Source organism: Cryptomeria japonica, chromosome 5, assembly GCF_030272615.1.
Source record: "Cryptomeria japonica chromosome 5, Sugi_1.0, whole genome shotgun sequence".
NCBI lineage: Eukaryota > Viridiplantae > Streptophyta > Pinopsida > Cupressales > Cupressaceae > Cryptomeria > Cryptomeria japonica.
The window spans coordinates 42243416-42271033 of record NC_081409.1 but is presented as its reverse complement, the minus strand read 5'-3'; positions in this window follow the sequence as shown (position 1 = coordinate 42271033).

The following is a 27618-nucleotide window of genomic DNA, read 5'->3' as shown; positions in this document are numbered from 1 at the left end:
GCGGTTTATAGTTTGATTGAAAGCAGACTTTTGATAGTATGCTCTTGTCTTCAAGGGTTCTTTGTCAAATTCGCTAGATTTGTTTTGGATATACTTTTTGACGTGATGAAGGAACACCCGATGAGATTTGAAGAGTTGACGATTGATGTATAAAAATTTATTTCTCTTGATGAATTTGGAAAAACTAGGTTGTTGTTTCTTCAACGTGATGTTACGATAGAGGTTCTTTCTTCTCAGAATAAGGGGATTAGTCATGCATGAGTGATCAATGGTTTCCTTTGATTTGTTTGGATTCAGTTGATTCTTGTTTTTGAAAATTTCAAATCTTACTTTATCAGAGTGAAGGTTTAGATGTCCCTTCACGACAAAGCGTGTCAAATGATATGGATAAAAGCTTCCCGATCTGGAAATTGGATTTGACAATTTGAAAATTCTAAACAAGTGTTTTGAGATAAAAATCCGTAAGATGGTACAGGATTCTGATGACACTGATGATGAAATTTTTCTGGATTATGATAGGAGAGACATCCTCTATTGTGCGATTTGTTTAGGATTCTGACAACTTTGTTTGACACAAATTTAGCTCGAGAAAAGTTTTTAATGGTTTGTTTTTGTCACTCTGGTTTGATGAAAAATGATGTTTGACGAAAAAGGCTTCTAAAAGGTTTTTGAAAATTTTAAAATTTTTTCTCGGTTTTGCTCTTTGTTTTTCAGTCTTGGATCACGCGCTATAACAAAGTCTACATGCATGCGCTACTGAATTTACTTGATGCGCTAAAAGAATGAGCACACGCGTTAAGCTGCCCCTAGATACACACTAAAGTTTGGACTTTCTGAAAATGGCAGTCTAACAGTTGAAAAGTTTATGCGCTATCTTGGATCCTAGACGCGCTAACTATTTGACTTTATGCGCTAAAATTTAGTTTCGAAGCGCTAAGCTATTTTTTTCACGCGCTAAAATTTAGACTGTTGAAAATTGTTGTTGAATTTGTTTGGAAAAGCTACGCGCTATACTGGGCCTGTCACGTGCTAAATTTTAGACTTTATGCGCTAATTCTTGGTTCCTACGCACTGAGATGTTGCTTCCACGCGCTAGACTATTGTTGGGATGCGCTAAAGGACTTTGCACTATTTTGCCTTAAGATGAAAATGCTACTATTTTGGGCTAACGCGCTGGTTTTAGGTTTTAATGCGCTAACAGAAGTATTCCACGCGCAAAGAGATTGCTCTTATGCGCTAGACTGCATTGATTTTTCCTTTGGTTCGGTTTTTGTTGATTTTTGAAAGTTTTTGTGGATTTTTCAAGCTTGATGGATGATTTTCTGAAATAGTAAATACAAGCACAGCACAAAAAGTACAACCATTTTGCCTAATCTAACAAAAAGTGTATGTTCTTGCGAGGATGTGTTCAAATCCCCAATGTTTTAACAGGTTTGGATACAAGTAAGACACTTCAGAAAGACTCTTTAGTCAAGGGTCATAAATAATATCATAGCTCACTAGTCTCGATACTCCGTCGGCTCAAACAGCCGTGTCACCCCTAGAGGGCGCCCATTTTTTTGCCTTTTGCCTGAAATTAACTCAAAGTGAATCGCTTCACAGTTGAGTAGTTATCTTGGAAGATATATGGTGAGTAATCTTGGGGGCGGATTCTTCCCACCCTTGCACTATGATGTTATAAATGTCTGGTTACTGATTCGGCTCAAAGTTTCTATTTCTATGGTTCGTAATCAGGCTTCCCGTTCGGCCGTTAGTGATAAACTCCCTCAGGAGGCTTCCCAACCTTTAGAACAAAGGCTTTACGTATCTCAAGGATACTGGGGGAAGGCTAATCACTGTGCGCAACCGTTGAAAAGGACTTTCGTCACTTTCCACATTTGATTATATTAGGTTGAAATTCTTGGCATCAAAGTCGTTCCCCACTTAGGTCGTTCCTTTCACACTGGCCATAAACGGCTTTAAGAGTTGATTGCAACTCCTTGGGAAGGAAGGCTTGCTAAAGGATGTAAATGCTTGAATTTAAAGAAAACTGTAAGAGTGGGCTGGATTTTTGATCACCTAGTTAAGGGGAGAGCATATTCCTTTCACTTTTGAGACAAAGCAATCAATTGGGTTTATTTTATCCTCTCAAATCAGTGATGTGCTAAAATCTATGCGGAGATGTTGCTCCACAAAAACATGGTGTTCATTTTACCTCAAAAGAATGATTTTATGATCTATGAAAAGGAAATGGTCAACAAAGCAAATGTTCAATTTTGCGGTCAACAAAAGAAATCGGTTTAAAAAGGAAAGGCGTCCGCTCCACCTGCAAGAAATTTGTTAGAGTCCTGCAAGCAAACCAGAAAAGGAAAATGTTAGCGAATTTGGGGGACTTCCACAAGTCTAAAATTTCAGTTCAGTTACAATAATTTTTTTTTTTTTTTCTCTGTTTGTGATGCGCTACAGAACAGACTCTACACGCTACAATATATGTTCGATGCGCTAAAATTAATGATCAACGTGCTATTCTATTTTCTGAATGCGCTACTTTGTGTGTTGGAAGCGTTGTTCTGTCTTTTTCTCTTTCCCGCCGAGTCCTGCAGGAAATTTGAAATATGATGTGCTAACGTTTTAAAGATACGCGCTGGATGATGGTCTATAAGCGCTGAACTGTGGATCGTATGCGCTATTCTGGTTATTGAATGCGCTACTTTGTGTTTCACCCGCATCGAGACCTACAGGAAAATGGTAGAGGGAGTCATGCGCTGCGAAAAGGTTTCCACGCGCTATAGTGTAGACCGCACACGCTAAACAGTGAGCGAGATGCACTATACTATTAATTAGATGCGCTAGGGAATGTTTCCCACGCACTGATTCTTGTTTCCCGCAGACCTGCAAAAGTGATTAATTTGAAAAACCGATTTGTTATTTGGGGTCGAGCCCCACGGTGGGCGCCAGAAATGTATGCGGGAAAAGTGGGTGAATAAAACTTAATATGTGAAAATATTGCTAAATGACTTGTCCACACACACACAGAGGACTTCTTGATGCAAGCTATGGAGTAATAACGTATTACTCAGCTTTCCAAGGAGGGTCCCATGGTTCTCTATCTCACAATGTCCCTCAAACCAATGTTTTTGCTCTCAGATCACTGAGCAAAATAGTTTAGGGATGGAAAATGTAAGAACGAGGGATGCACTGATAGTTTTTAGGATGAGATGTGTTAAGCTATGTATGATCTTAGAAATGTAATAAACTAAATGATAAGATGACAAGATTAGTATGAATACTATCCTAGCATACTATATTTAATCTATGATTGAGCTAAAATGATAAAGAAATTATTCTAAATATGCATATTAGTCTAATTCCTGATCTAAAAGAGGCTAAATGAGGAGCATATATGAAATGAGAAAGCTTGAAAGAATTTGAGCATAAGTATAATGCTTCAAATTTGAAAGATAATTGTTAAAAATGGAGGAATGAGAGCTCTATTTATAGCACAAACAGGGCAATGGATGGTCAAGATTGAATGGTTTAATCAAGGGTTGAGTTTGAAAGTTGGGGATCCATGTGCACAATTGGCACCAATGAAATGGTGACAAGTGTCAACATAGGGTTGGGTTGAGAGAAGAGGTTGGAGGCATTAAAGGCCTGAGAAGACCTCATGGTTATCTAAAGGCTAAGGGTCAAGTCTAAGTTAGGCTTACCCACTGGATTTAAGAGTTAATCCAAGGATAAACCTTTGTGCAAATGATTAAGAGATAATCATGGTCAAAGCATTAATGGCCTGATGAGACCCTTGGGTTGGATAGAGGTTGAGTCAAAACAAATGTTTTAACCATGTAGGAGGGTTTGAGTTAACCATTAATGGTTATTGGAGACTTTGGGGATTAAGTGGTTGAAGGTTGGAAGCCTTCAATGGTTTTCAAAGACTTTGAGCCATTTAGTGGCTGAAGGTTGAAAACCTTTAATGGTTATCAAAGACTTTGAGGTTTTGAGAAGTGACTTCCCTTTGCTTAGGGATGTGACAAAGTTTAGAGGAGGGGTTAGGTTAATTAGAAGCGATTAGAAGATTCTAGAAGGGATTAGAAAGGGGTTTGGGATTTTGCAAGTGGATGGAGGGATAATAGGATTTAATTGAATTAAATGATTTTCATTCAATTTGGTTGCAATTTGGGAAAATTGAATAAATTAGATTTATTCATTTTTAGGATAACTATTTAATTAAATTTGAATTTAATTAAAAGTGGATAGGGGGGATTTAATTGAATAAAATGATTTATTCATTAAATGGGTATAGTGAATTTAATTTAAATAAATTGAGTAATTTACTTAATTAAATAGAGGAATGAGGATAATTTAATTAAATTTGATTTAATTAAATAGAGAAATGAACATAAAATATTCATTTAGGAATGTGGTCATTTTTATACGTCTACAGCCTTTACTGGAAGATAGGTCTTGGTTATTCACCGACACACATTTCATGTCCAGAGCTGCATTGCACATCATGTAAGTGGTTTATTAATTGGTTATTGTATTGAGTCAACATGTTGTATCTTATTTGTAATTGTTTTTCATTGTAATATCTTTTGTGAGCCGACCTACTCATTTGGTCCTTGGCTTTGTATAAATGTAAGATCGTTTGATCATGAATGTACACTTGGATATGGAATTGGTATGAGCAAATATTGAAGAGTAGATCCTTGTGCAAATCAAGTAGACATCATTCGAAGGTTGACGGAAAGGTTATGAAAAAGTTCTAAGCCTAAACCATACTGAATCAAGCATTGTGATGCTATCTTGTGTAGTACATTATCTTGGATTTAACCATCCATTTGTAAGTCAGTGAGACTTCCCTTTTTGTCATTGAGCAGTGAGCTCTAGACGGTTGGCCTTTATGCATGTGCAGACCCCATTTGTATACACATACTATCTGCAGTAGTATCATCTGATTGTGGGTAAGGTTTCCCACCATGGGTTTTCTCTCATCGGGTTTCCACGTCAAAATATTTGTGTTATGTGTTGTGGATATTGTTTCTCTTTTTGTCTTTCACATTATGTTTTACCGGTACTGCTAAATCTATTTAACTATTTTTTATTATGGGAAAATAGGTTTTGATGGGTCCCTGAAACCCATTACAAAAGATCAAGAGATAAGCATTAAAGCACGGCTAAAAAAAGACAACATCATAAGAAAAGACAGCTGGCGTACAAAAAACCAACAAGCAAAAGAACAGATAGACAAAATACCAACAAAGACCTACAGAAAATTAGGTCATATTTTGAAGCATCTCTGTCGCTTCCAGTTCCAACTGGTTCATAGTGTCTACAGCCCGTTTGATGTCCTCGATTTCTTTGCTCTGGTTCTGCATCCTTTTAGTACTAGCACTGGTTCTTCTATCGATCCCAGTTCCCTCAGGGGTGTCATCTTTAATTTCCACAATACTCTCCTCAGCGTTTTCCCCTTGGTATCTCTCCAGCTTTCGAATGAGGGTTTTCATTCTTGCCGAGGCCGCTTTCAGGATCCTATGGCTCTGTTCCCCAATTTTTTTTAGAGTATTCTCAATATGCTCCAGTTTGTTATCTGTAGCATCAGCTTTGTTTTCTAGGTGAGTAAAACTCTTGTGATTGGCATTAATAATCTCCTTCGCATTGCCAATCGCCTTGGTTAGCTCACCAAGAAAATCTGGAGGGAGTTGAATTTTCCAGAGCCAATGGCCTCTAGGGTTTCAATTTTCCTAGCTTCATGGACTTGCTTGACTTTTATGTCCTCAATTTCCTTGTGAATCCAGTCGATCACTTGTTTGAAGTTATCCATCCTGTTATTAATACATAGGCCTATGTCCACATGCTGCTCTCCCTAAATTTTGACATCCATGGTCTCAAGATTGACCTCTAGGCTAACCTCTCTTTCCTCGGTGTTTTGATCAACTTTCGTATCCATGTCCTCCTCCATGACACTCTTTTGCTTCAAATCAGACCTTAAAGGAAACTTTTCTTCCACCTCCCTGCCTTTTGAATTCTTCTTTTTCTGTTTCAGACTCACCTGGGTTTGAGCTTCCTCACTTCCGGTGTCTATTTCATTGTCATTCCCTTCCTCCTCCTCATTCAAGCTATCATCTTCCCCTCTCTATTTGTTTTTAGCGGATCCTCTATTTTGCCTCCCTTGTTCTGAATTTTTCTTTTGTTTGCTTATACCAGCCATTTGGGGATCTTCTTCAGTCTCTGCTCCCGTCTCATAGCCCTCACCTTCTTCCTCTTCTGACTCGTCAAAGTCTTCATCCGAGTCAGAAATATCTTCTATATTCATCTAGACAATCATTTTCTTGATGTGACTATACAAAATCACAATCAAGCCTTCATGCATAGCAGGGTTAATGTGGGGGTTGTAAATGGCATCCTTAATCCCCGCATTTAGGGAGCATAAAAGATAGTAGGGAAGAGAAATCCTATCTTTGTGCCTAAAATGGTTTAGCAAGACAAAATGATAGATATAGACCCTTGTATATCTGCCATCCAGTGTGATAAAATCCATAATAGAAAATAAAACCTTTCGCCAAATTAATTTGATTACCTTAGGCAAAAAATAGGTGTGGCTACCCTTCACTAGCTTAGCCATTTCCTCCTCAGTCTTTGGGAATTTTTTCACCATAGCATCGGAGATTTTTCTGTCCCTGTAAAATTTGATGCCCTCAATAGGAAGGCCAGTGAACTCCATTATCATTGTCTTGGTGACTTTAATCTTCTTGTTTCCAATGCTAAGAGTCCCATCATTCCATCCCTTCTTGAAGATCTTGGTGATTTCAGGTCGCCACTCCTACCTATTTTCCATAAACTTCATCATATTGGTAGCCTGGAGGATGCTCCAGACCTATGGCTGACTCTTCCATTTCCCAATGATAGTCATCTCCATTCTCTTCCTTTTGCCTCCCATGGTTCTGTGAATTTTAGTTCTTGGCTTCAAACTAATGCCTTGCTTCTTGCTAGAAAATCTGAGAAAGCCGCTTCGATTACTACAGAACTTTCTAGAGTAATTTTTGAGGAGGGTTAAAATTACCCATAAAGCATGCAAAATTACACTACACTTATGACTGTACGTCCTCAGAACCCTACAAAGATTATTCAGTAACCTGCAAAGCCAATGCCTAATGCCACGATATTGAATATCACTTTGGGAAATGAAACTAAATATCTCCCTGCTTACCATGTAATCTTTCATAGATAACTATATCACGTGCTGCACACGGAAGATCCCTTTTGCCATTCCAGGTAATTATAGATTCACTCCATACTGCTGCATTGGTCATCCAGTCCGCACTTCGATTAGCCTCTCTGAAGACATGCATGATGTGGCAATTCTTAAACCCCTTTAGAAAATCTTTGGCAGAGTCTATGATGTTCTTGATGGTCCATGAAGGTTGATGATTTCCAATAAGACAATTAATTATATTTATAGAGTCACCTTCCAACCAAAGACAATTGACCCCTAATTTGGAAACTAATTTGATGGCTTGAAGTGCCCCCATAGCTTCTGCAATATGATTGGTTTGAATGCCTAAAGGATAGGAAACCGCTCCTATACACAAGCTGACCCGGTTACGAATGATGCCCCCACGACCAGCCGAACTAGGGTTTGCTCTAGCCACCCCATCAAAGTTGGTCTTGAACCACTCATTGGGGGGGAAAGACCAATTACAGAGGCTTCTTTTGATTAGGTTAATGCCAATTCCCAAAGAGGTAGGGAGATTCCATCTTCTGAGAGCCTCAAAATCCTCCTTGTTGTTACAACACTACACTCCCCTGATCATCACATTTTCAACACAACTATTTTTAATTTTGAGCCAAACCACTTTCGAGGTGTTAGTTTCAATCCTAAAAATTCTATTGTTTCTCTCTTTCCATGTCCCCAGAGGATATGGGCAAAGGAGAATTTCCAAAGATTTCTAATGGTAGTGTTTTTGGTGGAGAAATGCCAACTTCTAAAGCAATCCTGCATCTCCTCCTAGAACACCCAATCAAGTCTCCACATCTAAAAAACATCCCCCAAATAGAAGTAGAAAAAGGACAGTGTAAAAAGGTATGGTTCACTGATTCCTCACTGTATAGACACAAGTAACAGATATTAGGGAGACAGAAGCACCTCTTCCTCAGGTTGTCAGCAGTCAAAATTTTGTTTTACAAGAGGATCCACAGAAAGATATCGATTTTGGGAGTCAATCCATGATGCCAAGCCTTGGCCCAACATGGAGTAGGAACTTGGGACTGAGCCAATAAAAGGACAGCAGAAGAGACTGAGTAGGTCCTTGATGAAGTCCCACACCACACCATCTAGTCTTTCCTTCCCAAATTAAGGACTGCATGGTTTATCCTTAAGTTAATCTGATTGAGTTTGGAATCAATATGAGTGAGATCCACCCAAGACCGGCCTCTCCAATAGTCCTCAACTTTGGTTCCTATCTTCTCTTTGCATTGTTGGATGAGTGTATGAGTGGTCATGTTGTTAAGGGGGGCCCTCCAATCAAGTCATCATCCCAGAAGTTCACCTTCCTGCCATCCCCAATGGTCCAGCCACTGCCTAAATGAACAATATTTTTAGCTCGGGTTATGCTATTCTAGATGAAAGAATCCCTAGGAATTTGATCTGAGGCCAGGAACTCCTCCATGGTGGGAGAATTCCTTAGATATTTAGCCTTCCAAATTTCATTCCATTCTCCTCTTCCTTGATAAGTCCTATAGATTTGTTTGGATAGGAGAGTTTTGTTCAAAGTTATGATATTCCTAAGACCCAATCCTCCCATCTTTTTAGGTTTACAGACATTTTCCCAGGCAATGAGGGCCATTTTCTTCTTCTCCTCAACTCCCAACCATAGGAAAGCTTTCTAGATTTTGTCAATAGCATCAACAAATTTACCAGGGATTTTTAAAAGGCTTAAATCATAAAGTGGAAGGCTCTGGATGGAATATTTTAATAGTTGGATTTTCCTTACTTGACTAAGAAGAGTCCCTTTCCAATCTGCCAGCTTTCTGTTGAATCTATCAACAAGCGAATTCCAAAACAACTCCAAAGGTTTCACACCCAAGGGTAGGCCAAGGTAAACAATAGAAGACTTCCCCAATTGGCACCCAAGGATCCTAGCCAATCTATTCATTCTTTCTTCAGGGGTATTAAAGAAGAAAACATAACTTTTCTCCCAATTAATAGATTGACCCGTAGCCATGTTGTAGGTGTTAAGTAGGTTTTTAAAGTTGGAGGCTTCTTTGATGGTGGAGGTACCCATAAGAATGGTATAATCCACAAACACTCGGTGAGTACAAGCTCTAAAACCTGAGGAAGGAGAGATACCACAGAGGATCCCTTTAGAAACCGAGTTGTTGATAAATCTTCCCAAACATTCAGCCAGAATAATGAAGAGAATGGAGGAAATAGGATCTCCATGTCGAATGCCTTTGGAGGATTTAAAGAAAGTGGAAGGCACTCCATTGACAATAACCGAAAAAGAAGGGGTAGAAATGAGCTGGTCAATCAGATTAATGAATTTTTCATCAAAGCCAAAGCCAGACAACACCTTGCCCAAAAAGTTCCAGTCCACGCAGTCATAGGCTCTAGACAGGTCCAGCTTCATCAAAAAACCTTGTTTTTTAGAGTCCACCAAAGAATGAATGTTTTCATGGATTTCAATGATGGAATCAAGGATTTGTCTTCCAGGAACAAATCCACTCTGTTGGAGCAAGATGATCAGGGGAAGAATCCTTAACATCCTGCAAGTAACTACTTTTGAGATGATTTTGTAGAAGGAATTGCAAAGACTTATTGGATGGAACTTATCCATGGAGTCCACTCCCGGGCATTTGGGAATGAGAACTAGGAAAGTAGAATTAAGTTCCTTTAAGATTCTTCTAGCTCCAAAGAACTCCTTCACACCTTTGACCACATGAGCTTTGAGGATTCCCTAGAAAGTTTGAAAGAAGAAAAGCGGAAAGCCATTCGGGCCTCGAGCCTTGTTCCCATCAAAAGAAAAGACAACTTTCCTGACTTCTTCCTTTGAGGGGATGGCCATAAGATCATTGTTCTTCTCCTTGCTAATGATAGGAGGGATGAAATCAATGACAGTGTCCTGAAATTGACCGTTCAAACCATAGTCCGCTAAGAGCATTTAAGTAGAGAAGTTCTTGACTTCCTTCCCAATCTCCTCATCCTCTCTGATTTTGTTTCCTCCAATTTTTTACTTAGATATTCTATTAGCTTCTTTGTGTTTTATCGTAGTCATATGGAAGAATCTTGTGTTTCTATCCCCTGCCTTAAGCCATAGAGATCTAGATCTTTGTTTCCAGAATTCTTCCTCTCTTCTAATAATCCTATGGTAGGTCATCAAGATTTCATTTTCCTCATTGATGGAGACCTCCTTGTATCCGCTACTTTGGATTTTATCCTGAATTTCCTTGAGATCCATCTGAATTTTAGTTTGGCAGCAAACAAGTCACCAGAAACCTCCTTATTCCAATTCTTGATGTTGTCCTTTACATTTCTTAGTTTCTTAGCAATTCTATACATAGTTGTCCCTTTGACCTCAATAGACCACCACTTCTCAATGACTTTAATGAGGTTAGGGTGGTCCAACCACATTCTTTCAAATTTGAACGAGAAATTTCTTTTAACAATGGTTTTATCAGTAGAAAAGATTATAGGGTAGTGGTCAGACCCTATACGGGAGATAGCTGAAATGAAGCATTGGTAGTGGCTAAACCACTCATTAGAGATGAGGGCCCTATCAAGTCTGACTTGAATGAGATCTTCCCCTGTCCTTCTATTTGACCAAGTAAACTTGGCTTCCTGGAGATCAATGTCATGAAGGCCTTAATTGTTGATAAAGTTCAAAAGATCCATTCTGCTTTCCAACTGAGAGGGGACACCTCCAAACTTCTCATCATCATGGAGAGGAGTACTGAAGCCCCCCATAATGATCCACATATCATCCTTGTAAAGGGCCCTAATAGCCTCCAAGTTTTTCCAGAATTTGCCTCTTCCAGGTCTATTATTAGTGACATAAATATTAGTAAGAAGAAAGGAAGTACCATCCCCAATGTGGTTAAACCTAATAAAAGCCAGATTGCTATCTTGCATGACCAGATCCCCTGACACCCGCTTAAGGTTCCAAAAAATAGCTATACCCCCTGAGGCTACTTCTGAGCTTCCCCCATACACTTCACCCTTCTTGGAAAACTTAATATTTTGAACTTTCTCTTTACTCATTTTAGTTTCTTAGATAATAACAATGTCCGGTTTGTGATCTCTAACTAAATTTTTAAGCACATCCTATTTATGTGGGCTATTTAGCCCATGCATATTCCATGAGATTATTTTCATTTCTTAAGTAGGGAACATACCTCATGGATGGTCTTTCGAGTACCATCTTCTATGTTCTTGCTGGCCTCTTGGTCTCTGATTTGGCTAGCTTTTTTCCTTCCTAGTGGAGAGGGGATGAAGCTCGTGTCAGCTTTACTACAGTTTCTTGTTTTGATTGAGTTAGCCTGGGGTGTCGCCTTAGGCCCTTTTTTACTTCCTCTCTTTCTATCTATTGCTTCATTCGTATAGAAATCTTCTTCTTGAATAATTGTCTGCTTGTCCCCAACATCATCATCTGCCCATTTTTCTTTAAGCTCAGAGGCCATAGGTGATAGGTAGTTATTTTCTTGACTTGTATCTTCAAATTGCTGAGATCCTAAAAGAAAGATACTTCCAAGGATCAAGCACTGTTGGGCTTCTTCAAAGTCATTTCTGAGGCTTGTTTCATTGGTATCTTCTACTATATTATTTGAATCAACTTCTTCATTATTTTGTATTACCACTTGTATCTCTTGTTCTTCCAGGTTATCACTCTTTTGATCCTCCTGGTTGGTATCATTTTGACTTTTAACTCCTTTACCTATTTGGTTCGTTTCACCTCTATCATTTAGAGATAGATCTGGTATCTCCTCATTACTATCAGTGTGTTACTCTACTGTGTTTAGGATTTTCTATTCCTCTCCAAGACTTTTTCCTTTTTCATTGTTCTCCATTTGCTTAGTAGGGTTTTTGGCTTTCCACAGTACCATCCTCTCTTTCTTTTCTTTTACTATGGCTGTTTGCATAGGACATTTCCTTGCTATATGTTTCACTTTTTTTACAATGAAAGCATGCAAAGGGTATGCTTTCGTATTCCAGAGGTTGGTTCCATTTTCCCAGCCGAGAGTTAATTTCAATGGATAGAGGCATGTCTATTCCTTGTGTAACTCCAACGCAAATTCTAGCTAAAGTTAGTCAATTTTTGGTCGCTGTTATTGGGTCCATAGAAAGGAGTTCCCCAAAGGCATTAGCAATCCCTTTAAACACATCCTCCACCCAGAATTCTAATATAAGCCTTGGCAGTCTAACCCAAACCGACACTTGAACAAAAAAGAATTCGTTGAGTGCCATCTTAGGTGCCCATTTTTGAAGAGCAAGCGTTGCTTTACCAATCAACTAGGGACCATCACACAACACCCTTGACATATCTTCTTTGCATGATAATTTCAAAGACAAAACCCCTTTTGGCATAGTTGTAATCTACACTTGTCCTTTCAATGACCATTTGCGTTTAGCAAAAGCCCTTACAATATCAATATTCGGCCTAGGACCCAGAAATTTACCTACCAATGTCATTGCCATAAGGTTAATGTTATGGTCAATAATAGGGTCTGGGATTTCAACGGCAAATCTACCCTTTTCTGGGTCCGAGATATTGCGAGCTGGGGGGAGTGAGGATTTTCCACTCGGTTTGACCCCGAAAAGAGAAGTCCAAGACCTTCCACTATCCCTTCTCGCTGAGTCTACACCAGTAGTGCTTTTTTCACGTGATCCATCACTTTTTCCACCTAGATCGATGGTTTTGTCACCTACTTGTGGGTCCCCATTCGCTAGGTCTTTTCCATTTGAATCAAAAGAATCTGGGCATACCTGAGAATCGTCCTTACCTTGCTTCCCCTAGTTGCAGAGATTCCTGCCTTGTCTCAAATTCAAATTCACCTCCGCTCTATTTTCCCACTCGCACATCATCCTTAACTATTATATCGATACTTAAGTTTGGTTTACTGACATTAAGGTTTAATTTTTATATCTAGTAAATTGGATTGCAAATTTTATAGAACTAGTTGACAACTAATTCACCCCCCCTCTCAGTTGTCCTTCTGGGACCTAACAATTATATGTTTCTTCATTTACCGGTTTATATGTGTATGTTGTAATAAGGTAAAATTTTATATTACTGACATAACACTGATTCATCCCCCTCCCTTCTCAATGTTCTTTGGTTCATTGTATTTCAACAATTGGTATCAGAGCTTGGTGCCTCAAAGGAAGTTTAACAGCTTGACAAAGATCCTGAAACCAAAATCATTGAACATGGCTATGGAAAAGCAACTTGAGATGGCTCTTGAGGATTATGATGTTGAAAGGTTGAAGAAATTAAAGCTACAAGATGAATTGAATTCTTCTAATGAATCCATTCTTATTCTACAAGAAAGGATATCATCAACATAAGCTAGGAGGAAGGAACTTTTGCAAAACCAGGATGATGAAGAGAAAAATGCACTTAAGAAACAATGTCAGAAGCTAAGTCAACAAAACATGCTCATGAAGAATGTAATGAAAGACCTGGCTATGAGGATTTCTAAAGAAATTGAGGACAAAAAGAAGAAGGAAGAAAATCTTGTTGTATCTCTGAAAAGAAAATTTGAAGAATGTGGCAGATTGGGTCATGAGAATGATATGTTGATAAATGAGTTGGTACAATCTCAGAATAATGAACAAGATCTTGAGAGACAGATAATAACTCCGAGAGATGACCTAACTACTGCAAGTGAGTATAAAGAAAAAATCAGGATTAGTGTTGCATAGTTGGATGACTTATTGAAAAGAAAAAGGCAGATTGAAGATTCTAGAGGACTTGGATTTGTACAAGGCAAAAGCTCCGGTACTGCAAATGAAGATCAGACAACTGACATGCAAAACTCATCAGACCAGAGGAAACTAGTAAGGAAATCTAATGCTCACAAATTCAATGGTAGATTCTTTGTGTGTAATAAATTTGGGCATATAGCTAAACAATGTATAAATAGAGAAATTCAAAATTATCATTCAGTTCCCGGTCAATGCACAAACTACAACAAATATGGTCATAAGTCTAAAGATTGCAGAATGAATATTAAGGGTCATGCATATGGAAAATTTGGACATTTGGCTAATCAATGTAGGTCAATGAATAACATTAGATATGACAAAGCAATTCAAAAGAACAATGTTACATGTTATGCATGCAACAAAATAGGTCATATTGTTAAGTTCTGCAGAAGCAAAACTAAACTGGTTAACAATGATAAAGAAAATGAGAAAGGAAAGTAGAAGGTAAATGAAATACAACAGGATCACACCAAGAGATGGGTTAGAAAATCTGAAGAACCAAATGGAGATGCAACTACACCGATAAATGCACTAGTCACTCCATCTGTAGAATAGAGAATTTTTGCACCGACAGGTAATTCAACCAGTAACTAAGGCATATGCCTTAGGGGTTGGCAAATTCATTGTAAAATATTTCTTATTCCCTAGAAGAGATCTTGAAAGAGATCTGGAGAGTTGTATTGATGGAAGTTTGTCTGGCATAAACTGTGAAACTAACATCTGGTAGGGCACATCACTAAGAATTTATGACAATAAAGGATTAGGGTTTACTCATTGATAAAAAGGGAAAATGAACTCATTTTCACTCACCCAACACTAGACCAAAATAGAGCGAAGAAAAGGCGAATCATAGGCGATCAAGAGCAAGCAAAGGCATTCTGAAAGATTTCTAGCAATTATCTGAGTGTTCAAAATCTTTCATCCGACAACTATTATTCAAGTATTTATTTGAAATGGCATCTGGATAATCATCTCCTCTAGATTTGGGCATTGAGGAAATCAAGGGAATGTATCAATCTATGATACTTGGCAGCTCCAGAACAATCAAGCCAGAATATCAAATCATTGAAGACCTAGGGCTAACCGGAATCCTATACATTCCGAAATTCAAAGATGAAGTGATCAGATATTTTCTAAGCAGGTTTCATAATGAATTCATCTGTCTAGACATGCCTCACATGATCACCAGAGAAGCAATTCAAGTGGTGACTGGCTTACCCAAAGTCAAACAAGAACCAGGAAATAAGATCTCCAAAACTGAGGTTGAAAATCTCACCGACGCAACCCATGATGGAAGGTCTATGAGGGTCAGTACCATTATTGATACTGATGTGAAATTTACCAGCATGATCATCGGCTACAAGGTAACTCAATCTAGTTGATTGAACTCTATTTCCAGTTCCTACATCCATGTTGCATATCAGATGTTGAAGAATAATGCAAAGTATGATCTGTGTGAATGGCTGAGAAGTGAATTAATGATAAACCTTGTAAAAATTAAAGGTGTTAAGAAAGGAACATTTTAGTTTGGAAACCTTATTGTCTATTTGATGTTATACTTCATGAATGAGATACCAGGTTTGGGAAAGAAGCGTTAGGCTCATGACATACTGGTAGGTATGCAGATAAAAAATGCAATCACCAGTCTTGGCAGTAATAGGGATAAGGAGCTATGGGGATTATTTAAAATATTCCAAGAGAAGATGAGATAAAGGGAGAGAATCTCTAAACATATTGTGGAGAAATAATCCACTGAAATCTGCTTCATGGTTAAAACAAATGAGATACTCATGGAAGCGGTGGAACCTAGAACAATTTGGGTCACCGAATCAGGATATGAAGTTGATGAAAGAATTCTGGAACTATATGCAAAGATGCTAATTGGTGTTTCTTTGGATGACAAGGCTAAACACTTTGGTACTACAGGGGAGAAGGCTCTAGAAGTGAAAATTGGTTTCAATAAGAAGAGGAAAGAAACGAAGATTGACAAAATGTTTGCATTTGTTCAAAATGTAATCCACAGGATAGTTATAGAACTAGGTTCTGGATCTAAACCAGTAGATCAACCGGCAACAGCTAGTGCTCCTGACGTAGAGAGGTCAACAACCGTCACATCTCCTAATTTTGATAGAAAGGATAATCAACCTCTTGCATTTAGAAGGGTTCTGAGAAAGAAAGTTGACAAGCCTCCGATAGAGGAGAAGAAGGTGGAACCGAGGAAACTTATAAGAAAGGTGATAATCAAAGAACCAATTGCTACGACACCTCTGGCAAAGAAACCTACTCAGAAGAGAAAGCCTGCTCTATCCACTCTTGCAACCACCAGCAAGAAGAAGAAAAAGAGTGATGAAGCAACTAAATCTGGTAACATGACTTGTGCTCATGAGTTAATTAATGAGGTAACCAAAGATAGAATTTTGAAGAATGTATCAAAATTATATGAACATTTTGATGAAAATGAGAAAAATGAAATAGAGGAAGCAATTTTGTTACATATAAACATATATAAGAAGGCTTTGGCAGAAATTTTGAAGGAAATTCCTTTATCACTGTATAATTAGTTAGATTCAAGAAGATTAGATGTAGTTAAGAGGGATAGAGAGATAAAAGAAGTTGAACTTATAGGCATGTGTAGTTCTATAAATAATGAGGAAATGAAAAGGTGTATAGAAATGGCAAATAGAATAATATTTAACAGCAAAAACCGACAAATAAGTCTAATGATGGGCAGAGTAAATGAAATAGTGAATGAGACTAGAGATGGTTGGGCTAAATTCTTCTAAAAGAATCCTAATTTCCTTACTTCTTAGGAAGAATTTGCTAAGACAAATGCTCCCACCATTCTGGACAAATCTAAAAGAAAATGAATTTTGGGGAGTTCAGATCAAATTTTGAGTGAACCGGTAGACAAATCTAAAATTGATGAGAGTGTATAGACTAAACCGATAGAGACAACATTCGTACAGGTTAAAAATAGTATTGTGGATAATGATCCACCGACAGTAACTGATACTGCAAGATAAGGGTTACACCAGGAGAGGATAGACAAAAGAAAGATAAGGAAAAAGAGACTGAATTGATAGTTGATTCATCAACAACACTTTTGGCAATTGACACTTCTCAAGTTGAGAAGAAATCTATCACCGAGATGAGTCCCATAGAGCTTATGATGATGGCTACTCAAAACTTAATAAAGGAAGGATCTGCAGATAAAGGAATGCTAGATCAATCAATAACAATTTTATATAGACTGATTCCAGATTGTTTGATTGAAAATGAAGCAAGCCCTTACGGCAAGCTTAAGGCACTGCCAGAGCACATATCTAAAAAATTTCAGTTATTGTAGTAGATTTTCGACCGACAAGCACTTGAAAGGTTTACTTTGGCTAAGAGAGCCACTTTTGATCAGATTATTAAAACAAAGAAGAGGAAGATTGAAGAAAAATTATTTGAAACAATGTACTAACATCTACAGGTTCGGTTGTAACATACAAATTCTTACATCAAATGTAGATCAGAGAATAAAGGAGTTACAAGATATGATGGCTAATATTCCTAACTCTTTTGATGGAATAACTTCACTTATTGCGTCCATTGATGGACAAATTTTGACACTGGAGAACCAAATTTTTGCTTTTGAAAAGGAAAGAGACAAGATCATTTGGAGAGCAAGGAGTCTGAGAGGTTTGGTGAATCCAAGATTGGATTCACTTTGTGTACATAAGAGGGAATGCATGGATATGCTTGCAAAGCCCACACCGAAAGAAGTCACTAAGAAAGAAACATTTGCACGTTTACTGAGTGGAATTGTATCCATATCTAATACATTCCGAAGTAGCTGGGATACCTATACACAACTTCTAGAGAAACCTTATCCGGAAATTTTGAAATTGGTAAAGGTCTAGTCAAGTAATCTGTAACAATTATTTCACCGGTATTTGGCATTGATGCCAAAGGGGGAGTATATATATATATGAAAAATATGATCCTAGGGGGAGGATATCAGACAGGGAGTATATTGCTCAGGGGAAGCATGTTTCAGTTTCAGCTGAACCGACAGGGAATTCATTTTTCACATGAGTGTTGCCATCAATGCCAAAGGGGGAGATTGTTGGTAATTGACACTCATTGGATTTATTTTTTTGTCATTGTTGGCAATAAGATTCATTAGGAGGCATACGCTGGCATTAGAAGCGTATACCAACAGATAACGACATTGGAGTCATCAGGGTCATCACCGACACTGACACTGACACCGACACCAGCATCCAACACTTCGGTGAAAGCCGACATTAGGCCTTATTTGTAAAATCATTTTGTAGTTATTGTATAAGGATGACATTGAATATATTTTGTAATACATTATAAGTCGACATAAGGCATATAGTTTGTAAAGGGTATATAAGTCAGTTTGTTAGGTCATTTTAAATATATAGTAGATAGGACATGGTAGAAGAATGGTGTGATGCGAAGGATATGCATGTAGATCATCTGTATGCGAAAGTTATATCATGCAATGATCTGTAGATGGTTTGTAAGGCATAGGAGATACTGGTAAGAGGGTTTAAGGTTTATGAATTGGTACAGAACAAAGCTATAATCAAAACTCTTTTTAGCATTGCAGATACATTTTGTGAGTTCATTATTACTATTTTATCTTAGCAGAAGCTTGTAGTTAGTGAGACTCTTTTGTGTTGAGTAGTGTGCTCTAGGCAGTGTGCCTTCCTGTATGTGCAGTCCCCCATGCTATATAATATATTTCATATGACCAGTGAATTGATATTGTGGGTCACAAATCCCACCGTGGTTTTTCCTCATTGAGGTTTTCCACGTATAAATTATGTGTATTATGATGTTCATCCATGTGGCTAGTTTATTTACTTCACGTTATATATTTCTTCATTTACCAGTTTATATGTGTATGTTGTAATAAGGTAAAATCTTATATTACCGGTAGAACACTGATTCACCCCCCCCCCTCTCACTATTCTTGGGTTTATTGTATTCCAACTTATGGCCTTTGAGTATTTTGAAAAAAGATTTTAAGTTGTTCCATTGACTACTGTTACCGGCAAGAAAATATCTTTGTTCATCCTGAACTATCTCATTTATTAGTATGGAATCCCCAACTCCATTATCATTGATAATGGTAGACCCTTCAAAAATAGATATGTGCAAGAACTTTGTGAAAGATTCCATATCCAGCATCGCTTCTCCAAACAAAACTATTCTAAAAATCTTAAAGAAAATAGGGAATGATGTTGGTCGTGATTGGCATATTCAATTGAATCTCACCTTATGAACATATCGAACTAGCATCTGCACACCAACAAGAGCCACACAATACTCACTTGTATATGGATCAGAGGTTATTTTATCCATTGAGGTTGAAATTCCATCACTCAGAGTATCACTGAAAGGACTCATTCCAAATGAGGACTACAGGGTAAACCGATTGCAAGAATTAGAGAACTGGTAGATGAACGCCGTCAACATGCTTTTGATCACCTCAAAGCATACCAACAAAGAATGTGTAGGAGCTACAATCATAGAATAAAACCAAGGGAATTTCAAATCGATGACTTAGTACTAAAAGAGAATCCTCGCAATCAACAGGATTTGGAAAAGGGAAAGTTTGAACCAAACTAGGTAGGACCTTTTGTCATCATAACAGTATATGGTTCTGGGGCATATCAACTATCTACATTAGCAGGAGACTTGTTTGACAAACCTATCAACAACATTCATCTCAAAAGGTTCTACACATGAGTTATCCAATGCACAGAAAATATAAAAAAAATAAAAAATATAAAAGCATGAAAATACAAAAAATAAAAATATCACAAAGGTGCAATAAAAATAAGTGGTGAAAACCTGACAAAAGACACTATTTGTGATAAATCGACTCCTCTATCTATTATTACATATATCATATATCCACTATCCACAATCAGTATTCATATCCATCCAAAACATGGCCTTGTATATACCTCGAGTGTTAGTGTAACATCTCACCATGGCTTGGTGATCATCATATATATCCATAATAAAAAGGTTGTGTCAAGACTAGGAGAAAAATCCTAAACTTAGTGGGAGAAATTCACTTTGGGGCTTACAAAACGAACAAATAGCAACAAGATAGCACCTCTGAATGAGAATCAAAACGAAACTCAAACGACAAACATCGAGTATAATTTTCAAAACCAATAGTTAGACTCAACATTAGGATCGGTTACAAAACACAACATGATAGATGATCTCTTTCTGAATCATCATTTGATTATTTTAACATGAGTTTGGACTGTTTGTATCTTGATTTTTGGGTTATTAGATTTCCTAAGCTACTCAAGGATGTATTGAACTAGAGAAGAAAGGAAGGAGTCTGATATTTTCTTTGTCCTCTATATGTGATTTGATTGTTAGCACTGTGCAAATTTGTCACAAGACATGATTGGAAACATATCATCGAGGATATTTCAGATTTTCATAGGACGAAGGTTAACTCTTGCTTGTTTTACACAAACAACACTCAGGTCATCTGTTCAATTATACCTTGACGCTTGTGTCATTTTGCAATATCAAAATCCATGTAAGATATACTTAGGTCATCAGGGTTCAATTATACCATCGATGCTTGTACTAGATTTCAATATTTTAAAAGCTTAATGATGATAAAAAGGGCACAAACAATTGATCGACATAATGACAACATTACATAATTAGGCTTGCATGGCTAATATAGATCATCATCATTCATCATTGCATTTAGTTGCATTCATTATCATCATTGCATTTAGTTGCATTCATAAGCATCAATAAACATCATCATGATACATTCATAATCATCATATGAACACGTCATAGTAAAATCATACGCACATATATTGCATCATCATAGAATCATTCTTCACTTTAATATCTTCATCATTCATCCAATTGTCATCAATCATTTGTCTTATATAGGATTTATCTTTCCTAAAGCTAGACATTTGATCATCTTTGTCTTATATTGGATGTGTCTTTCCTAAAATCAGACGTGACCATCTTTGTCCTATACAAGATTTATCTTTCTTGAAACTAGACCTTTTGATCATCTTTATCTTATACAAGATTTATCTTTCCTGAAAGTAGACATTTTGATCATCTTTATCTTATATAGATCCATGTATCTTTCCTGAAACTAGACATTTTGATCATCTTTGTCTTACACAAGATGTATCTTTCTTGAAACTAGACGTTTTGATCATCTTTGTCTTATATAGGATGTATCTTTCCTAAAACTAGATGTTTTGATCATCTTTATCTTATATAGGATGTGTCCTTCCTGAAATTAGATTTGATCTCAATCCAATCTATCACATCAATCTTATTTGTCCTATCAATCCAATCTATCCAATCAATCAATCAATCAATCAATTATCTTAGATCTACTCACATAAGATCTTAATCAATCTCTTGGAGCACCTATAAGTGATGTAGTCATGAAATCATCAAAACTTGGAGTTTCTATCATAAACTCTTATCAATCGGGAGATCAATATAATCTATCTTATTAGCGACGTAGTCACAAAATCATCAAAATTGGAGTTTTTGTCATAAACTCTTATCAGTCACACCAATAAATCCAAACTCAACCTATTAGTGACTCTCATCCATCATGAGGTCATACAATCAATCAAACCTATCAAATCATCAAATCATGAGTTTATATCATTGTCGCTCATCAATCGTGAGGGCAATCAAACTCACTCAATCATCTAAATGAGATAGCACATCAAAGAAATCAAGAAATTGATATTTTATTGGGAGGTCAAATCAAGTTAATCAACAACATCAATTATTTAATTTATTAGGATATGAATCAATTGTCAAAATCCCAAAAATTTCAAAAATCTATCTGATTCATCTCTCGAGGGGGCATACTCGCATCATTTATCAAATTAATCAGCATACTATCATATGACAATCATCTGGGGCAAAAATCAATTTTTTTTATCAACATCATCAAGCGATTTTTCTTTAAATCAACATCTGGTCACGCACATCATTTCAAAGAGGGACAAAATGTAGAGACATAAATCTAACCACCAAATTAAATAGATATTTAATGTTTATTTAATTCACTCACAATTCTTCTATTAATTAAATTTATATTTAATTAATTCACCCCCTTCCTGTATTGATTAAATCAATTATTCAATTTATTTGATTTAGCCACATTCTAACTTTTAACTAAATAAACCATATTTATTTAATTAAACCCACCTTTACATTTAGTTAAATTCACATGTAATTAAATGCCCTTTTGAAATTTAAATAAATCAATATTTATTTAAATATATCCAATGCAAGTTGCACCAATAAATTAATTTTATTTCAACTAAATCCTAAGAAATCCCTCCCACTTGCATTCTCCTACAAACCCACTTGCATGCCTAAAACCCTTCTAGATTCTTCTAATCACTTCCAATTTAGCCTAATCCCCCTCATAATCATTTGCACATTCCTTAAGAAAAGGGTCACTTCTCAAAAATTTCCAAAGTCTTCATAAACCATTAAAGGATTTATGTCTCCAACAAGTTAACCTCTAAAGTCTTCAATAACCATTAATGATTAACTCAAACTCAACCCTTGGTTAGAGAATTTCTCTCTAACTTAACCATCGTTTAAGCCATATTTATCTTCAAGCATTTATTGATTTGACCATGGTTATTCCTTTAACCCTTTCACAAGAGTTTAACCTTTGGATAAAGCTTTATCCACTAACTCAACCCTAACCCAACCCCCTAGGGTAACCATCATGTCCCTTCAAACATTTAATGCCTCTTCTATCTCCTCTCAAGCATTCTCATGGTGACACTTGTCAACATGAGATTGGGTTGAAATTATCACATGGATTGAGGACCATTTAATCCTAGCCCTTGTTAAGATAATTGAGTCTTAACCATCCAATTCCCCATTTCTTCTATAAATAGGCCTCATTTCTCTAATTATCCATCATCCAAGTTTTCATGCATCCAGATTATAGTCTACTTCATCAAGCATTGCCTCTCTTTGTTAATCATCATTTTAATCATTTAGAAGCATATTAGTATATCATTAAATATAATATTTAGCATATATCATGTTAGCATAGCTTGTTAGTTTCATTATCATAACTAATCTTTATCTTAGTAAGCTTATCATATTCACATAGATCTTAGGTGCATGTTGCATATAGATCATTTTAATCCATTGTCACTCGTTCTTGGAGTTGTCATTCCAAAAGTTAGTTGCTCAATGATCTGAGAGCAACCATGGCTTAAGGAATCTTATGAGATAGAGAACAATGAGACACCTTTTGAAATATTAGCTTGTTTAACTAGTTAACTAAGTTAGTCTTTATATCTAATGTTTCATTGGTATGTCATTTTCTTGTCTTTCTGATTAATCAACTGACACCACTAATTCTTGAGTACATTATGTAGATTAGTTTTTTCATTTTGATAGTGCAAAGAATGATGAAATTTTAACTCAAGAAGATATTATGCAAATATAATGCATATAGACAGGGGGAGTAAAAGGTACAATTACTGAGATGTTGACATCAATGTTGAAGGAGGAGTTTGTTGGCATTGGTTTGTCATTGATGTCAATAGAGTAACGGAGATGTTGCAAAGCCATATTGCAAATCAATCATGTAGCATGTGAAATATATATTCAAGGACTGAAGGGAAAGAAAGAATTTGTAATAAGGTTGAGACTTGCTTATGTGTTAGCATCATTTTCATTGTTGTGAGATAATTTGAGGTTTTTGATATCAGAGATTTATCATTTTCTTGAACAAATGCATTGGCAACAGTTAAATGTTGTTCATGACTTTATATAGTAGAAGTCTTTGTAAAAGGATGTCTTTTTCTCATAAGGAATAAAAACTAAGATAAAATGGCATGTGTGTACTGATACAAGAATAAGACTATAATAGATCTCCACTAGATATTAAGAACAAATCACCAAGTTCAAGTTGGGTTAATATTTAGTGAACAACAAATTTGAGGAGTTGATGATTGTTAAGATGTATTTCATATATCATTGATGAGCTCCCTTGGAGTTGAAATGAAGACAAACATGTTAGGGATTGATATTTTATATTTTTCAATAATGATAATAAGGTTTTAAATCCTATCTTCATGGGGATAGGAGCAGAGTAATGTGCAACAGGAGCTTTGTGCATAACGACGGGAACATCATTAAACAAGCATAATATCACATAATACATTTATCATCAACTTATGTGACTTCCTATGTGAGGTATGTGATCATTTTATAATTCCTTGTCAAACATGGAAATGAAGATTTTAAGATAGATTCTTAAACGCCAATGGCTATTTCATGTACAATAAGGTTGACAGGTGTATACAGCTAAAAATGGTCTGAAGATAATTAATTAAATAAGCAATTATTTAATTAATCCCCCTTCCTAATTTAATTGAATTCATTAGCAATTTGATTAAATCCCTTTCATCTACTTATTAATAAATCTAAAGATTTATTTAATAGGTTCATTTCAATAGTCCCCTTTGATTAATTAATCCAAATTAATTAATCCTCCCCCCATTTAATTCATTATTTCTAATCCCCTAATTAATTAAAACAAATCAATTTATGAGTTGTTGAAAGTTAATTAGCGTTTTTCCTATTGTTTGAATTTTTAAATTCAAATTACCCACATGCCTCCTAAATTATAACCACCTAACCTAACCATCCCTTAACCTAATCCATTCCACCTAACCCTGGGTTTAACTAACCATATCCTATATTGCACATCCTAACATCCTTATCCTAACCTCATATGGTGTGGATACTCACCCCTTGAGATACATGACACTTATGCCACATGTCTCCTCCTTTGGATACTTTCCCTCTTATGAGCAAGGCTCCTTGACACTTGTCACCACAGAGATGCCAAGTGTCCCTTCCTCCAACCTCTTCTCCAACCTCCCCCAATTTCACCCTTGATATCTTCAAACTCAATCTTGATCGTTGATTCCTGCCACCTCACCCCTGGCTTTGTAAATCCTATAAATATCTCCCATTTTGGAGCACAAAGGATCCCATTTCATATCAATTTAGGCATTGTTACTAGATAGGCATATCCATTTTAGCATATTATTTGAGCATTGTTATTATAGGCAATTGCATCTTAGATATAGTTTAATTTGATCATTTTATATCATAAGCGTTGAATCATGTCACTTAATCAATCTCTTTTCTAGCTTAATTGCATCATCATCTTAGCTTAATCATGCATATCATTAGCTTAATTAGACTCTTGGATCTATAGCGTCGTAAATTGTACGCACTTGCTAGGGTGGTACAATTTCACACCTAGTTTAGCACCCGCCTTGGCGCATTTTGCATTTTGCATTTTGCATTGCATTTCCCCTTTAGCACTTAATTAATCAAATTAATTAGGTCTAGGGTTCTATTTTATCATCTCCCATATCATAAAGTTGGGCCCTTTTCATTAAAGTGTGCCCCTTTCATTTTATTCCTCCAATACATCATTTAATCAAAAACCCTAATTAGGTCCTATTTTGAACTTGGGGGCTTGATTTCGGGGGTCAAAACATCTCAAAATCAGCTGTAACTTCGGGATTCGCTCTAAAATCATCATATCCGACGGCCCTGAAAATTTGGTGAAAAGTTGTCGGGACCATGGCGCCCGGCGTGCACATGGTCCCGGACATTTTTCCCAAAATTTTAGGAGCGCGATCCAATCATAAAATAAAGCTTAACCCCAAGAAATTGGCGGGATATTCAATCTCTAGGTCAGCCAAAAGTTGAAATTAAGACCTAGGGTTTCATATATAAGAGCTCTCTTTCTTCATTTGAAAGGATCTAGAATTTTGGGTTTTCAGGAACCTCATATGCAGCGAAAGAGCAGATCTTTGAAGACTTCAGCAACTCTCAACATTCATCCTCCAAGCATTCATCAAATCCATTCATTCACTTAGGGCTTTGAAGGCATTGAAGAGCAATAAGGGATCACCGACTGAAGATTGGCTTGTACCCCTCCCTTGGGGTTGGGTATGATTTCATGTTGTTTTCATGTCTTTGCATAAGCCTCATTATGTCACTTACATTCATGCTTTAGATCACTTGGCATCTTAATTTGGAGCATTTACATTGTCATTTACAAGCAATTAGGGTTTACTTTCTAGGTTGCTCTAGTTTGCTTACTTGCATTTTAGATCTTGCACACACACAAGGTCTGCACACACATTACTTTTACAATACAACTTGGCTATTCGTGGAGGTGGAAATCACCGAAGCGGGGGTTTGACTAAGGCAAAACCCTATATAGCCGCCCAAACACCTTTTTCAGATATAATTGCAGATTTCGGGATTCAGACAACGCCGCAAGTTGCAGATCTGAAAGAAGCAGATGGAGACGGAACCATACACCATGTTTCGGAGCAGAAGACCAGGACAGGGGCGTGGGGCGCCCTGGTCCTGCCAGGACAGGGGCACTAGGTGCCCTTGTCCCTAGGACAGGGGCGCTGGGCGCCCTGGTCCTCCTGATAGACAACAATTTTTAGCATTTCTGACAGTTTTCCAGATTGCAAAACAGCAGTTTCCAGAGCAGTTTCAGGGGCAGAATCAGGACAGTGGCGCCCGCGCCCCCATCCCGAACATTTTCATTCATATTTTAATACCGGGTACACATTTGCATTCTTGTCTTGTCCTTGTGTTTATAGCTTTCCATTGTTTAAATTCAATTCTGCAATCTTGTTATTAGTTCATACTTGCACTTTGGGGTTAGGGATTGAACTTGCATCATTTTATCTTTCAATTGCAACAAAGGAATAGAAATCCTAATAGGTAGCCCGTGGCTCTCTCTTCCACAAAAAGAAGTAGCCAATTGTGTGATACCTCTAGGCTCTTTCGTATTCCGCAAGTGTGTGGTTGAAAGTGAGATTAGGTCATGTTTGCTTAGTGTCACTTTTTCTCCCACACATTTTGGTGAACCCGACGTGAACTCCAATCTTTTCTAATTCTGATTTATGTTTTCAAATTTGAGTGTTTATGCTATTTCAAATTCAAATTTGTATTTACAAGTTTTAATTTCTTGCAAGATTCAAAAATTTAGAGGAAATTTTTGCTAAAACCCTAATTTTGTTGAACTTGTGGATAGCTTAATTGAGATCAATAATTTCAAATCTGACTTAGGAACTCATTGGAATCATAAATTTCATTTTCTAAATCTACATTCTAAGTGCTTGCATTGGTTAAAATTAAACATTTCCTTCTATTTTGCATGTGTTATCATTTGAAAGAGGAAAATTGTTGTTATGATGCATTCATTTCATAGATGTGATAATGGGTTAGCTTCCCTTGTTTCAATTTTTCCTTCTCCTAAAGAACCTCCCCCCATCTATAACAACATTTTAGTGCCTAAAAGAGTTGCTACCAATCCCTTTGAGACTCTCCCATGCTCTAAGGATGAAGACTTTAAGAGTGATCTTGACAATTCTCCTAAAATGTGCCCTTCCTATTTAGCTATCCTAGAGGAAGAGAATGATATCATAAACACCTTTCTTAATGTTACTTCACCTTCCCTACATGATGCTTCTCTAAGTGAAAAGGCATTGATGGACATTGACTTATTTTCTCCT